The sequence below is a fragment of the Narcine bancroftii genome, chromosome 1 (assembly GCF_036971445.1).
Source record: "Narcine bancroftii isolate sNarBan1 chromosome 1, sNarBan1.hap1, whole genome shotgun sequence".
NCBI classification, from domain to species: Eukaryota; Metazoa; Chordata; class Chondrichthyes; order Torpediniformes; family Narcinidae; genus Narcine; species Narcine bancroftii.
Window position 1 is genome coordinate 54,267,709 of NC_091469.1, and position 16,379 is coordinate 54,284,087.

General features: G+C 42.3%; 1 long non-coding RNA gene across 1 annotated transcript; it reads left to right on the top strand.

The window, feature by feature from the left end:
- The first annotated feature begins 8,170 nt into the window (after positions 1-8,170).
- Positions 8,171-16,157, top strand: LOC138736700 (uncharacterized). The gene is made up of 3 exons (XR_011340517.1): positions 8,171-8,244; positions 9,014-9,249; positions 14,439-16,157. It is a non-coding gene; the product is annotated as an uncharacterized lncRNA (long non-coding RNA).
- Positions 16,158-16,379: the final 222 nt, after the last annotated feature.

The following is a 16,379-nucleotide window of genomic DNA, read 5'->3' on the forward strand; positions in this document are numbered from 1 at the left end:
GTGTATTTTAATATATATTCACAAATATTTTATTAGGTTGAACTTGGAAATAATATTTCTGAGACTCCAGTGTGATTTCATAATAAGTATACATGTAAGACTGATTTATTGGTTATAAAATGGCAATTCTATTACAAAATGTAGCAAAGGATCAAGCAAAAACAGTCTTATTATAAATTGCATTTATCCTGCAATATCTTTACTTTTTCTTCCCTCTCTCTGAAAAGGGATGAGATTCAACATTAACTTTGTTTTAATCCATTGTTTGCATGCAAATGAAGGCATATGTGTACACAGACACACACACACATACACACACACACATACACACACACATACACACACACACACACACACACACACACACACACACACACACACACACACACACACACACACACACACACACACACACACACGAGAAACAGCAGCAGGTTTTAGTCCCTTGAAACTGTTTTCCCATTTAGTAAGATCAAATCTGATATTTTATCTCAGCATCTCTTTTTGATATGAAGCCCACATCCCTTGATTTCCTTAATATCCATTGTAGCAATGGTCATAAATCTTCCTGCAGGAAGTGGCACAAGTGATGATAGTCTGCTGGAGAAGCAGACCCTCACTCTTCTTCAAAAGGACTGTGTGCTTTAGTCATGAAAACATTAGAGATTCTACATTTGTGTCCCCAAAAATAAATACATGTCCTTGCTCATTCCAGGAACACAAATAGCAACCACTCTCCTGCAGATGGCAGACAGCACGATATGGATTAGCGATAGGTTCTCTGTTTCTTTTCCCAATTTTGGTGGGGTCAGAAACTGGGTATGGAGGAATTCTGTAATCAGGGAACCATTCCTGCTTTTGATTTTTGTCACTCACAGATGCAGTCATAAAGTCTATTATCAATCACTGATAACCACAGGCAGCTTGAAAGATGAGTGGAACAAAAACTCAGAGATTTCATAACTTGACAGTAATAGGCAAAGCTTTGCCAACTGTGGCTGTGGGCAAATATCTTCCTGCAAATGTTACACAACTTCATGGCAATCCCCCGCAGATGCATAGATTCACTGCTCCATTACATATAGCATATTTGTGGAGCTACCTGATGAAAGTCCTACATTTATATACTAGCTTGGATAAGTAAGCGTTCCTTGCAATGCTCCTTCTAAGTCTCCTATTGCACATCATCTTTCCAGAAGGGAATTGCCTGAAGATTACCACAACCAAAATAATAAGTTGCCAGAAGTTTTTTTAAGAATAGAAAATACTCAACAGGCATGACAAGCTCTTTGAAGCTAGAATACAAAAGAACCCAATCATCTTGTATAATTTTCTCGAGTTTTCACTGAAATAAACTGAATGGTCCATTGAAATGTAGCAGGGTGTAGATAGAATTTGCTGTTGACTTAATAGGAAATGTAAAGCCTGCAGAATGGCATACAAGAATATCAAATCTGTGATTATATTTCAGCAACTGCAGCCAGCAGAGTAAGTAATGAATCTATATAGAAAATAAAAAGCTGACCTCAACAAGTTTCACATGGTCATCTCATTAATATTATTAGCATATCCCCTCAGTGCAATGCTGGGAGTACAGTAATTGGCAAGAAAGGATTGCTGGAGTTCAGCAGTTCTTAAAAGGCTGCTACCACTGTTTGAAAGCTGGCAGTTTTGTATGTAAGGACATCAATCCTTTATGAGAGCCACATAGATGCTGAAAGTATTCCTATTAAACTGGAACATAGGACAAGTTTCTTCTGCAGTTCGATTTCCATACAAGGATGAAAGAATAGACTCTTCTTCTGGCTTCTTGGTTTACTTCTTTGGAAAAGGATTCTCCACCTCCAAATGAGCACCCCTTCTCTCACCTTATGCCTTTTCCCTCCTCTTGGAAACTTTGTCTGGCCTTCTGCCCACTCTGTATCATTTTATTTCCAACAGCCGGGAAGCCATCAACTGTTTAGAATTCACTGCTCCCCTCACTTATTCCAATCTTGCCTCTTCAGAATGTACTGCCCTCCATTCTTTCCACACCAATCCCAACTTTACTCTCAAACCATCAGACAAGGTTGATGCTGTTTTGGTCTGGCACATTGACCTCTACTTTGCCAAGGCCAGACAGGAACTCTCAGAAATCTCCTCTTAATTACCCCTTGTACAGGACCTCACCATTAAACATGAGGACACCATTTCCCACACCATCACTGACCTCATCACTTCCAGTTATCTCCTTTGCACAGCCTTTAACCTCATTGTTTCCCAACCCCACACTGTCCAGTTCTACCTCCTACCCAAGATCCACTAACTCAATTGCCCTGGTTGACCCACTGTCTCCACATGCCCCTTCCTCAATGAACTGGTATCATCATGTCAGACAGACAAAAGCAAATTCCATGTAACATTTCATTGTCTTTATTACATCAATAAAGGAATTTTGAATCTTGAATATTTTTTCTCCAGTTTCCATTAGACGCTACACCTGAACGCCCCCAACCCCCACACCACCCCCGTCCCCACAAACCTCCGCCCCCCCCATCATCTTTCCTTATGGTGTTGTGGCACTTGAATCACCAAACCAGTTAATACAGATACCTGGATTAACAATTGAGAAACCAGTGTCTACAGTAGAATTTAAATTCAATTAAAAGTAGAGAAAGGGGAAAACAAGCACCAGCTTTTCTTATGAATGATGGGTTTGAAAGACCCACCTTGATCATCACTGGCCCATAGGGGAGTATCTCTGATATCATTGCCCAGGCTTGCCAATACGTACTTCCAGACCCACCCAAAATGGTTGACTGTGACGTGACTCAACAAGTCATTCAGTTGCACCATCATTTTTATGTTCAACAAGAGAAGGAATAAAACTCCCCGGTGTCCATCTTGGGACGAAATTTAGAAACAGTGAATTTGCTTCCAATTCAGTAAACATTTCCTTATTATTGCTTGGTCTGAATCCTGAAACTCCCTCTGCAATAATACTGGGAGTATTTTCAACAGGAGGACAACAATGGTTCACGAAGGGAACTCTCCACCATATTTGCAAGGGTGATTTGGGAATAAACACCTACATCTTTTTTAAGTTGATGTGCACTTTCTCAAGGCTGCATCAAGTAGAATCCATGCTGGTTACAAAAGTACAAAGAGAAAGTAAAAAGGAAACAAGAACACCAAAGAGAGAGATTAAGAAAATGCTAGTGCCAAACATAAAAAGGATTCTAAAGACCAAGAGGTAGGCAGTTCAGAGATCAAAAAACGAAATGTACCTATGGAGTATTGAATGAATATGTTACATTAGTATTTACAAAGGAAGATGCTGCTGGTCTCAGCAAAGAGAGATATAGTTGAGATTCTTGATGGGCTAAAAATTAATTGAAAGGGGTACAAAAGAGACTAATTATATTTCAAGTGAATCAATCACCTCATCCCAATGGGATTTTTTTGAGATTCAAATCATGTTCAAAAAAGGATAGTTAGGTACACAGGGCACTTGTAGTAATAAACAGATTCTGTTTGCATGGATGTCCGTCAGTCAATTATGCTCACAATTCAGATAATACACCAAAATCACTCAATATGATAATCATATATCCACAATTTTGTAATGAGTAGCATCAAAAGGATGTCAGATTGATAAGAAAAAACTAGTGAAGGAAGAGTGTTCTGACATTCATAGGAATTAACACATATACGCATGTCAGACTTTTGAATTTAATAATATTATGGGAGTTTGTTTGTATGTAAAGGTGGTCATAGGTCAGGTGCTCATAATCAGATGATAGCTACATATAATAACCACAGATTTGTTCATTTATATTTAGTGCTCAGGAGATAAAAATCAAGGGCAGAATAACCAGCAAATTAGAGGTAAATCTTATTTAATGAGGTTGATAAATTCATAAAATATTAAAAAGATTGATAAGGGAAATCTGGTTTATATCTATAAATATATATCTAAAATAAATATATATATATATATATATACATACACATAGAGTATATGTCTGTGTGTGTGTGTGTGTGTGTGTGTGTGTGTGTCTGTGTGTATTAGTATAAATACTAATGGCGACCCTTTGTCTACCTTACAGCAGGCAAAAGGAAATTTTGTGTAATATTTCATTTTCTGCATTATTATAAACAATAAAGGAATCTTAAATCTTGAATATGGACAAGATGCCACCTGATAGGCTTATCAACATGGTTGAAGGGCAAGGACAAGGACAAGGAATAAAAGGGAGTGTAACTGCCAGATAGAAAATGGACAAACAATAAACAGTCAATAGTTGTAAAAAGTTGTTTCTCTGAATAAAACTCCCCATAATTGGCACTGGAACCAATAACTCTTTTGTAAAATATGATGGCTTGGAACTGTGGAGAACATAGTTTAAGATATGTAGATGCTACAAAATTTAGATAGAGTGAACTACAAGGAAGAGAGATAGAAAATACAGACAGACATAGATGGGATAGCTTGTCAAAATATTTTTTCATGGTACAGGAGAATAGTCATCATTGCTTAATAATTATACAGTGATACAAGTGAAAAATGTCTTCCCCTTGCAGAGATCATTAACTAAAAATACTTATTTTTCAAATATGAAATAATATTCTTGGCCTGCAATATAAACAGCAATCTTTGTTCACTACCAACCTGGTCTGCTATCTTGCCTCTTGGTAACAAGACTAAAAAAAATTGCCTTAACATCAAAGTGGTCTTCACCTCTTTGTTGCCGTGACTTAAACTTCAATGTTGATTAAGACATACTGTAAACAAATTGATCACTTTGAAAAAAGCAGGAACAAATCATAAGCTTTGATTTAAGACCATTTTGACTGCAGATTGAGGAAATGCAGGAACTTTTTACGAACTTCTGGGCTTCGCATTCAAACCATAGCTTGCCGACTGGCAACAAATCTATTACGATTGTCACCTTGACATCATCTTAAATCCTCTACCCCGCAACATTTCATCCTCAGACATCTAATCACCACCATTACTCTCTTGATCATTGCTAGTCTGCAGATTAAATCATCTCACCTATCCTCATCACTGGAATACTTCAGACACCCTGCTACTCCCAGTCATCCATCTCCCCTGCCTCCAGGGCTGCCTTACCTTTACCAGCATTGCAGAACCAGAATTTTACAATGTCCTTTATCGGAAAAGATCCTGCAGATAATAAAATTGAATATCTACCCTAGGTTCATCCCAGGACTCATGGGAATGCAGTCATGGATGGATGCAACTTGTTTTACTGAGAGCAAGACAAAGCAATTAAAACATTGAAGTTAAACAAGGAAGTCTTCAGACACTGTGATTGTAGTTCAATACACAAACATGCAAGTCACACAGCATTCCTAATGTAGCAAAGTTATGTGTACCTAATGCTTTGTGCCTAGTGCCTGAGCCCTTCATCAAGATAAGAGCAAAAAGCAATTAGGTGCCAGAATAAAATGGTGGAGAAAAGGGCAGGGGGAGGAGAACAAGCTGCAGGCAAGAGTCATTGGTGGGTAAGGTGGGGCGGGGGGGGGGGGGGGGGGGCAGGAGAAAAAAGCCAGGAAGTGATGGGGGGTGGGGGGGGGGGGGAATGATAGCTCCCTGAATGGAGAGAGAGAAAGGGTTGGAGCTTGAGGAAAGGAGTGGAATAAAGATGAAGAGAGAGAGAGAGCGAAACAGACAGACAGAGAGAGCTATTACTTCTGCATGTTCTTGCCCTCTAGTTTACACTCTCCCCCCCCCCCCCCCACGCCTTGTGCAGTCCCTCCCTAACTACAGTGGCAATACCTCACATGCCCTACATCACTTCAACAACTTCCAATTTTCAGAACTCTATCTCCTCATTCTTACTATGAATGTCCAATCCTTATACATCTCCATTCCCTATACCAAAGGTCTCATAGGCCTTTGTTACTCCCTATACCAAAGGTCTCATAGGCCTTTGTTACTTCCTCAACAGTTCCAACCAATCCCGTTTCACCACCACCATCCTACATCTGGCAGAACTTGTTCTCAATAACTTTTCCTTTCACTCATCCCACTTTCTCCAAGTCAAAGGGGTAACCATGGGTACCTGCATGGGTCCAAGCTATGATTTCCTTTTTCTAGGGTCTCTGGAACAATCCATGCTACAAGCCTCCAGAGGCGAGGATCTGCAACTCTTCCTTTGCTACATGACGACTACACTGGTCCTGCCCTAATGCACTCATGATAAGCTCACCAGATGTACTTACTTTTCTGCTAACTTTCACCCCATTCTCAAATTCACTTGGTCTATCTCTGGCAACAAGCTCCCCTTTCTCAATCTCTCTGTCTCCATCTTGGGAGACAAACCCTCTACAGACTTTTTTCAGCAAACTCACCAACTCTAATAGTTACCTCGAATGCACCTCTTCTCACCAAGTCCCAGGTAAGGATTCCATCCCTTTCTCTCAATTATTTCATTCCAGATCATCCAAGATGTCCTCCTTCTTCAAAAAAATGTGGCTTCCTCTCTTCCACCATCAGCTCAGCCCTTAACCACATCTCCCTTGTTTCCTGCCCATTTGCCCTGGCTCATTCTGCCCATAGACAAGATCCCCCTTGCCCTTCCCTACCACCCCACCAGCCTCCACATCCAACATATTATCTTTTGCAATTTCTGCCACCTATTTATGATTCCACCACCAGATACATTGTCCTCTCTCCTGCCCTCCCTGCCTTCTACAGGAATGCTCCCTCCATGACTTTCTTTTTCAATCATCCCTTTGGTACCTATCCCTGTGTCCACAGAAAGTGCTATGTGTGCCCACATCTCCCCAACCCCACCATCTTTCAGGACTCCAAACAGTCCTTACAAGTAGAGCAATAATTCACTTGTGAATCTGCAGAGATGTTCCTTTCTCTTCCATCTTTATTCTCTTATTTTTGACTATCTAATTTCCTCAGCTTAGTTCTTGTTAGCAATTTTTTTATTAAAATCCCATTAATGGTACTCTGAAGTCAATAGGACCAGAAAAATAAGCAGATTAATGAATGCTATGAGATAAAATAAAGGAAATTAAAAACTTTTGTTTCTTTCACATTCAATTCCTCCTTGACTTGTACATATAGCAGTCTTCTCTGTCAAATGAGATTCAGTTTTAGTCTAATCTCCTATGTTCATCAAAGGTGAGAATAAAATGAATAGTAAACCATAGTTTCACCAAACAAGCAATTAATATAGTTCAGTTATATACCATTGATTTTTTTTAATTAAAATTTTAAATTTAGGCATACAGAATGGTGACAGAACATTTCAGCCCACCTCCGTGCCACCAACTTTTACACCCAATTAACCTATAGCCCTGGCACATTTCAAATAGTGGGCAGTGGAGGATTACAGTAACATACTACCTGGGCCCCTAGGCTGAGCTTTAGTAAGGTCCCCATGACCTTGCCCACCTGTTTCACCCTTCATTGAATAGAATAAAGTGTCATTAAGTTACATTAAATAACTTACTTTGTTGCCCTATGTCTAATGTACTGCATGTATCAGCAAGAAATTTAATTGCAGCAACAACCCTTTCCAAAGGTGCTTTCATGTAATCACATTCTGACTGGTATTGTCATGTAATCAAGCTGTTTCCACATCGAGAATTTGTAAAGAGGGTCACGGCCACGTCACTATGAACTTGGCTGTTTTCATGATTTTCTCATCTTTGACTTGCATTTTTCCAGTCAGAGAAGCCATGCTTCAAAAAAAGCCTGGTCTTGTAAACAGTTTGCAGTTAAAACTGAACACCTTCTCTGTTTACTGTCATATTTTATAGATTTCACAGTATGGCATTTATGTTCCAACAGGCTTCTTCGCTCTCTGTCTTTAACTAGTATACGCGCAGGTTAATGTAAACTCATGATGTAATAATGTCATCAAGGTAAACAGAATCTCGCTGCTGCAGTTCGAAGTCCTAAATGCATTACTTCTAAATGCTGATACATTTGGAGTCTAATTTTTTTAAAAAAGTAGTCGTAATATTCCAGTATTGAAAAAATATATATGCAGAAATTCTAAAATATCATCATTTAAACCTTTTATTTTGCTCTTAGGTCCACCTCCCTTCTGGGCCCCTAGGCTTAAGCCTTTTCAGTCTAATGGTTAATCCATCAATGACGGTGGGAGGGAGGGAACTGGGGCTCCATAGAAAACCCACACAGACACTGGGTGAACGTACAAAATCCTTACAGACAGGATTCGAACACCGGTCCCGATCGCTGGTGCTGTAAAGGTATTGCGCTAAATGCTATGCCAACCATTTTCTTATTCCTTCATAGCATGTGGGCATTACTGGCAAGGCCTGTATTTATTGTTTATCCCTATTTGTCTTTGACAAGAGAAGAGGTTAGCTTGAACAGTTGTAGTACTTGTAGGGAAAACACACGCACGCACACACACACACACACACACACACACACACACACACACACGCACACGCACACGCACACACACAAGTTAAGGAGTTTGGTGATTTTCATGCAAAATATATGAAGTGTGCCCTGTATATTTGTGAGAGATGAGTAAAACTAATATGAAAATATGAAAGATGAAGAAAACTAGTATGGACATATGTGTAATGAATAAAGCCAGTATGAATAGGATAAGGATAGATATTAGAATGTGGGAAATAGAGTTAGTCTGAATAAGATAAGGGTCTTCTAGCCTTTTAGACAGAATTAGCAAGTTCAGCATATAAGAAGTTAGTAAGCCCTGAGAGTCGGGAAGGTGTGAATAAGGACAATGATCATGATGGGACACAGACACGATACCCACTGGTCCTCCAAGTTCACAGAAACAGCACGTAGGCAGACAGGATTGCCTAATGCCAAACTCATCCAGGAGGCAGAAGAATGTAAGGGGGAGGGTACTTCTATACTGAAATAAACTGTATAAAAGTTGGGTGAGCCCCAGTGTATGCGTGTATTCCCAGGGTAAGGGGAAGCACCCAACTTTGCATTGTTGTACAATAAATGTTCTTTGTTCTCAATTTTTGTCTCGAGCAAATTCTGTGAAGGTACTTCTGTTTCTCACAAATGGCGGCTCGTCCGGGATCCCACTCCCTCCACTGACAGAGTGCCCGACGACGAGGGTAGGTGCACCCCGGCTGATTCAGCTGGACTCACGGACGGCGGGTGATTGGTCAGTGGATGAAGCGAGTGATATCCGAGAAGAGGCATTGAGAACAAACAACGGGAGGACGTTAAGGAAATGCGCTAGGAATAGCTACTGGATCCCGGTAAGAGGAATTTTACTTACCTGTTAGTATGGGAAGTGTGAGTAGCAAGGAAAATAGTCCTAAGGAAGGACGGGACAATCAGATAACTAAGCAAAGTCCGTTAGGACTAATGCTATCTGATTGGGGTGCGGGGAGAACCCGTGGGAAAGACAAAAAGACCATGGTCAGGTATTGCTGTCTGGAATGGGTTAAAAAAAAACCCGATAAAAGGGAATTCGGTATATTGGCCAAAGTTCGGATCCGATGAGGACTGGATGTGTCAGGCATTGAACATCTGGCTCTATCAAAATCAAAGAGATAATATTGAGAGCAGAGAATATGCAGCCTAGCCTGCTGGCTCAGTGGATCGGTTGATCAACTGCTTTTGAATGAAAAGGAATGTAAGGAAAGAAGGATGAGGAACCTTTTGTCCCTGAAACACAAGGATGGGATGTGTTACATTCCCTTCCTCCACCTTATGCTCCTCCTATGCCGGCTCCTATCTTTCCCCTCTCTCCTATGCTCTACCCTTCTTCACCTTTCCCTCCTCCCCCACAGCTAAAGAAAGGAGAAGAAAGTAGGGGTGGTATGATGACCTGTTCACAAAGTACTAGATTACCACCTCAATTGAGAAGAGAGGGAGGAGACTTTGATTCAAAACAGTGTGAGACCCTCCGGGAGGGAAGGGCAGAACCATTTGATTCATTTCCCAGAGAGCAGGAATCTAGACATTATAAAGGAGAGGATAAGCCAGAAATTAACTGGATGAGACCTTTACGGGAAGTTCCCATGGGAGGGGGTCTCGGTTTCATAAATGTGCCCATGACTAGTACAGAGATGCGTAATTTTATGAGAGAATGCCCAATAAACAGAAAGGAAAGGCTAATATTTTGATGCAGGCAGTCAAGGAAGTCGTGGAGGGACAGCAAGGAAAGGGTAGGGGCTGTGTGTCAGCTCATGGACATTGGGAGGAGCTCCGGGAGTGGGAGAGTAGAGACCAGAGCAGGGGCAAGGGTAAAGGGGAATTCCGGGGATGACGACTGTTTCCGGGACCTCGTGATAATCCCGGTAGGAATTGGGAAACAGGAGCATTAGTTTGCTACCATTGTAAAAAGGAGGGACATTTTAAGAGAGAATGCCCAATGCGAGCCAGGGTGACGTGATCTTACGCACTGATGTGTTGGAATATAGGGGTTAATTAATCATAGAAAATATGTAGAATATATGCTTATGTACTATTCAGTTTGTATACATGAATCCAGTACTATGTAACAATTTAATATTTACCTCATGGTGAAGGGAAAGAGTAATGTAAGTAACGGGCAGCCACAGTATGTAGCAAAGTTGGCTGATTGCAGTAGGTTTAGAATTGCCTGCTCCCAAAATACAAAAGAGAGGATATGTATGAAACAATTTAGTAGGAAGGTTAAGGCAAAAGGAGGTGTTGATTAGCACAAACAAAAAGAATCCTGACAGAGACTGTCAGAAACAAAGAGAATGGAATCAGTAAGAAGGCTAAGACAAAAGGAGGTGTTGAGCAGAACAGAAGAATATGGCCAGATGAGAGCAAAGAAATAATTAGAAATATCTGGGGTATGAATTGATTTCTGATCAAAACAACAGGATATTCTGACCTTGAGGATTAAGATGGGAGCTCTTCTTTCTTCTCTTTGGCTTGGCTTCGCGGACGAAGATTTATGGGGTAAATGTCCACGTCAGCTGCAGGCTCGTTTGTGGCTGACAAGTCCGATGCGGGACAGGCAGACACGGTTGCAACGGTTGCAGGGAAAAATTGGTTGGTTGGGGTTGGGTGTTGGGTTTTTCCTCCTTTGTCTTTTGTCAGTGAGGTGGGCTCTGCGGTCTTCTTCAAAGGAGGTTGCTGCCCGCCGAACTGTGAGGCGCCAAGATGCACGGTTTGAGGTGATATCAGCCCACTGGTGGTGGTCAATGTGGCAGGCACCAAGAGATTTCTTTAGGCAGTCCTTGTACCTCTTCTTTGGTGCACCTCTGTCACGGTGGCCAGTGGAGAGCTTGCCATATAACACGATCTTGGGAAGGTGATGGTCCTCCATTCTGGAGACGTGACCTACCCAGCGCAGTTGGATCTTCAGCAGCGTGGATTCGATGCTGTCAGCCTCTGCCATCTCGAGTACTTCGATGTTAGGGATGAAGTCGCTCCAATGAATGTTGAGGATGGAGTGGAGACAACACTGGTGGAAGCGTTCTCGGAGCCGTAGGTGATGCCGGTAGAGGACCCATGATTCGGAGCTGAACAGGAGTGTGGGTATGACAACGGATCTGTAAACACTAATCTTTGTGAGGTTTTTCAGTTGGTTATTTTTCCAGACTCTTTTGTGTAGTCTTCCAAAGGCGCTATTTCCCTTGTTGAGTCTGTTCTCTATCTCGTTGTCGATCCTTGCATCCGATGAAATGGTGCAGCCGAGATAGATAAACTGGTTGACCGTTTTGAGTTTTGTGTGCCCAATGGAGATGTGGGGGGTCTGGTAGTCATGGTGGGGAGCTGGATGATGGAGGACCTCAATTTTCTTCAGGCTGACTTCCAGGCCAAACATTTTGGCAGTTTCTGCAAAACAGGACGTCAAGTGCTGAAGAGCTGGCTCTGAATGGGCAACTAAAGCGGCATCGTCTGCAAAGAGTAGTTCATGGACAAATTGCTCTTGTGTCTTGGTGTGAGCTTGCAGGCGCCTCAGATTGAAGAGACTGCTATCCGTGCGGTACCGGATGTAAACAGCGTCTTCATTGTTGAGGTCTTTCATGGCTTGGTTCAGCATCATGCTGAAGAAGATTGAAAAGAGGGTTGTGGCGAGAATGCAGCCTCGCTTCACGCCATTGTTAATGGAGAAGGGTTCAGAGAGCTCATTTCTGTATCTGACCCGACCTTGTTGGTTTTCGTGCAGTTGGATAACCATGTTGAGGAACTTTGGGGGGCATCCGAGGAGCTCTAGTATTTGCCAAAGTCCTTTCCTGCTCATGGTGTCGAAGGCTTTGGTGAGGTCAACAAAGGTGATGTAGAGTCCTTTGTTTTGTTCTCTGCACTTTTCTTGGAGCTGTCTGAGGGCAAAGACCATGTCAGTAGTTCCTCTACGTGAAAGCCGCACTGTGATTCTTGGAGAACATTCTCGGGGACACTAGGTATTATTCTATTTAGGAGAATCCTAGCGAAGATTTTGCCTGCAATGGAGAGCAGCGTGATACCCCTGTAGTTTGAGCTGTCTGATTTCTCGCCTTTGTTTTTGTACAGGGTGATGATGATGGCATCACGAAGGTCCTGAGGCAGCTTTCCTTGGTCCCAGCAGAGCTTGAAAAACTCATGCAGTTTGGCATGCAGAGTTTTGCCGCCAGCCTTCCAGACCTCTGGGGGGATTCCATCCATACCTGCTGCTTTGCCACTTTTCAGTTATTGAATTGCCTTATATGTCTCTTCCCGGATGAGCACCTCATCCAGCTCTAGCCTTAGGGGCTGTTGAGGGAGCTGGAGCAGGGCAGATTCTTGGACTGAGCGGTTGGCACTGAAAAGAGATTGGAAGTGTTCTGACCATCGGTTGAGGTTGGAGATCTTGTCGCTGAGCTGCGCTGCAGTCTTTGGACTTGGGGTGAAGGGCCGTACACAGCCTTTAGAGCCTCGTAAAAACCCCTGAAATCGCCAATGTCCGCGCTGAGCTGGGTTCGTTTGGCAAGGCTAGTCCACCACTCATTTTGGATCTTCCGGAGTTTGCGCTGAAGATGGCTGTAGGCGCGACGGAAGGCTTGTTTCTTCTCTGGCCAGGACGGCTTTGTAAGGTGAGCCTGGTGGGCAGCTTGCTTCTTTGCCAGCAGCTCCTGGATTTCCTGGTTGTTTTCGTCGAACCAGTCCTTTTTATTCCTGGAGGAGAAGCCCAGTACCTCTTCAGTGAATTGCAGTATGGTAGTCTTCAGCTGATCCCAGAGGGTTTCAGGGGACGAGTCCGTGAAGCGGATTGCATCCTCGAGCTTTGCTTTGAGGTTTGCCTGGAAGTTTCCTCTCACTTCGTCTGACTGCAGGTTTCACCCCAGATAACTGCAGAGCAGGAAATTACTTGTGATAAATCTTATGCAAGAAATCTAGCAAAGGACGCCCACTTTTGTTCTGTATGATAAGGTTGAGCTATCTAGTTTATATAAACTGTAGAGACTGGACAGTAGAGGTCAGTCTTGGGGAATAGCTCACTGTGCAGGTGACCTATGAACTAACGACTGAACCAGAGCTCTGTTAAGCTTTATTCTTGTGCTGTGTAATAAACTGATTGTTGAACCGAATACCTTCTCCTATCACTTCATTTAACAAACACGCTGGACTCAGACGACACATAGACTAAATTAAGGGTTGGGTAAAGCCAGAGTCCGACAGATGGAAGCAGATTATGAATAGGGGGGGGGTCACGGTTCTCAGTCAATACACACCGTGGGGCTGCACAGAGAACCATTGGTAAATTTAAGCATTGAACCCCACAGTGACAAGATTACCTTTTTAGTAGATTCTGGGGCAGCCCAGTCTAGTATTTTACAACCACCAAGGTAGAGGGGACAGTGGTGATTTCGGGAGTAGGAGGAAGAGATTTTACGGTCCCAGTATTAAGGGATGTAAGAATACAAATGGGAGAGAAGATAGTAACTGAGGACATTCTACTAGTTCCCCAAGCTGGAGTTTGTTTGTTAGGACGAGATTTACAGGACCAATTGGCTATCGGCACCAGACCACAGGAATCGGGTATCGGGGTTCAATTGTATGTATTATCCGAGGAGGATCGGGAACTAATAAATCCTGGAGTATGGGCAAAAAGAAGCAATAGAGGAGTGTTAGATATTCCTCCCCTGCAAGTTACTTTAAAAGATCCTGAGCAAGTAATTAGACGAAAGCAGTATCCAATTCCGATGGATGGCCGAAAAGGGCTGCAGCCAGTAATTGACCAGTTGGTGAAAGATGGAACCTTGTATGTCACCTTTTAATACCCCTACCCTTGAGGCGAACGACCAGTACATATCCAAATATTTAAAGGGACTTTTTGCCTCTCTATACGAATTAAAATGGAAGTGTTTATTAGCTCAAAACCCACCCCTGGAGCATCCTATTCATTTTATTAAATCTGGTGATTGGGTATTTGTAAAAGCATGGCAAGATCACCAACTAAAACCTGTCTGGGACGGCTCCTATTGTGTACTTTTGATTACAGACACTGCAGTGCGAATGAAATAAAAGGGGTGGACTCACATAGAATGAATTAAACAAGCGGCTGATCCACGGATTAAAGACATTTATAATCTACCCTCCACCTGGCGTGCAGTCCTTCATCCTTCTGATCTGAAAGTTACACTACGCCGGGAAAAAGTGCAGTCATGTTGTTTTTACCATTTGCTGTTTTGTTTACTTGTTGGTTCCCAATTTTTGGGAAATCACCAAATTGCTCACAATGTATTAAGTCCTCCTGGAATAGGGGCAGCAGAAGTGACAATTACCTTTAGAATGCAGACAGGGTGCAGGTATAGAGTATAGTCATAGTGGGGTACCTTGTTTAGTATGGGTTAATATAGGATCCCAACATGGACCAGGGAAACAGAACGGCCCTAGGGGAGTAGATTTGATTTGTATTTCGGCCTCTACAGGTATTAAAAAGAGGAGTTTTAAAGAGATAGCACAAAGAAGATGGTGGGACAATGACAGACAGAATATTAGTCAGCATGCTAATGTTCGCAGACAAGCTGCAACTCACAGGTTAAGTGACAAGAAACACCCCTCCCCAACTTGGTCTCCTGTAAATCATCCTTTGGGTCACACAGACATTCGGAATGTTAAGAACCACCACTGTAAGGGGAGTTCCAGTTGTAAACGACGTAAGCTGCTCCAGAACACCACCGCTGCTTGGCATTTAAATCGTTTAATCGGACACCAGCCTTGGAGATCATCACCGAACAGACAGTGATGGCCCTGAATTTATGGGCTGAAGAAAGACGACAGATACGAGCCACAGTTCAACAAAACTGCCTGACTCTCGATTACTCGTTGGCTGCTGAAGGCAGCGTTTGTGAAAGACTGGTTAATGACAATGCTCACAACGGTCAGGCGGTTAAAGACACTTCTTCAGGAGTTCAAAAATCTTCCCATGCCCAGGTTCAGACTTGGCAACCTTGGTCCGGTATGGGATGGACTAGACTTTTTATTGGTAACTGGAGTCTGATACCCACAGCCCTTATAGCAGCTGAACTCGCTATTCTGGCCATTATGGTGCTCCCCTGCCTAAAGACTTGTGTGCAGTATTTAATTCAACGGACCCCTTGTCAGATCACTATAACCCAAAGGATGTATGTTTCCCAAATTCTGTCTGATGATGCTGAGACTGCAGTTCGTTTACTGACTCACTGGGGAAAAGACCAAGTTTACAAGTAATGCATTCCAGTTGAGAATTCACGAAGCGTAGCTAAAAGAAAAGTGAGGATTGTGAGAGATGAGTAAAACTAATATGAAAATATGAAAGATGAAGAAAACTAGTATGGATATATGTGTAATGAATAAAGCCAGTATGAATAGGATAAGGATAGATAATAGAATGTAGGAAGTAAAGTTAGTCTCAATAAGATAAGGGTCTTCTAGCTTTTTAGACCAGAATCAGCAAGTTCCACATATGTAATTAGTAAGCCTTAGACAGAATTAGCAAGTTCAGCATATAAGAAGTTAGTAAGCCCTGAGAGTCGGGAAGGTGTGAATAAGGACAATGACATGATGGGACACCGACAGGATACCCCCTGGTCCTCCAAGTTCACAGAAACAGCACGTAGGGAGACAGGATTGCCTAATGCCAAACTCATCCAGGAGGCAAAAGAATGTAAGGGGGAGGGTACCTCTACACTGAAATAAACCGTATAAAAGTTGGGTGAGCCCCAGTGTATGTGTGTATTCCCAGGGTAAGGGGAAGCACCCAACTTTGCATTGTTGTATAATAAATGTTCTTTGTTCTCAATTTTTGTCTCAAGCAAATTCTGTGAAGGTACTTCTGTTTCTCACAATTTCAATAGAAAATACAGTATGACTTGGAGAAGAACTTGCAAGAGATGATATTTCTATGGACATGAAACAGATCTAATAGCCATTTAACACTGAGAAAATGACACATAGTATG